The sequence below is a fragment of the Penaeus monodon genome, chromosome 29, assembly GCF_015228065.2.
Source record: "Penaeus monodon isolate SGIC_2016 chromosome 29, NSTDA_Pmon_1, whole genome shotgun sequence".
NCBI classification, from domain to species: Eukaryota; Metazoa; Arthropoda; class Malacostraca; order Decapoda; family Penaeidae; genus Penaeus; species Penaeus monodon.
The window spans coordinates 29602734-29603472 of NC_051414.1; the positions used below are offsets into that span (position 1 = coordinate 29602734).

The 739-nt window shown below is 34.4% G+C and overlaps 1 protein-coding gene across 1 annotated transcript in view; it reads right to left on the bottom strand.

Moving 5' to 3' along the window:
• LOC119591831 (keratin-associated protein 5-4-like) overlaps positions 1 to 739 on the bottom strand; it is a 6152-nt gene that overhangs the window by 4146 nt on the left and 1267 nt on the right. The gene's annotated exons all lie outside the window — the stretch shown is intronic.

Here is a 739-nt window from a genome sequence, read left to right on the forward strand (position 1 = left end):
CATTCATGGAAAATACGGATACGAAAACAGCTACTTGTGTACGCAGTTGAAATGAGAGACAATTACAGTAAGATAGGAATAATAAATCGTTTGGGATTAAAGACTCCCGTCCAACGATAAAACTGAAATAGATCCTCGAAGTGAATATGGAAAAAATAGAAAGACACTAAGAACAGAACTGGTCCAGGTTAAAGAAGACGAGCCAGATTCAAATAAATGGGAAAAAAATTACGTTCTGGGAATGAGTAAAGGTCTTTAGCTTCTTTTAAAATCAAGATCGTTCTAAATTAAAAAGGAACCCTAACATTTTCATTTGATTTTAAATAAATGTTTTGGCTCCAATTCTGTTTTCTTTCATCCAGCATACTGATAAAGTAAGCAGTAGGTTCCATCAAACAAAAACTCTAACTTAACTGATCAAAAACAGTTCACGGGCTACAAAAAATACTATACCTTAACTAAATCAAGCGTAAAGGAACGGAGAACGGAAGGAATAATGATTTAAATATCAAATGAATTAGCAAGAACCAGGCTCAGATATCGTGGCCAATCTCCTATCACGGGTTGGCAATATATCTATTTTTCTCAATGGAATCCACCTAATTTTTACTGTTTAGCCAAATAATCCTGGCAGAATAATGTCAACCGTGTAAATTTAGGGAAAGCAAGCAGGAATACGAATCGGATAGCTTTATAGTTCTGAAACGTTAATAACTTGAATACGATGAAAGAATGATGG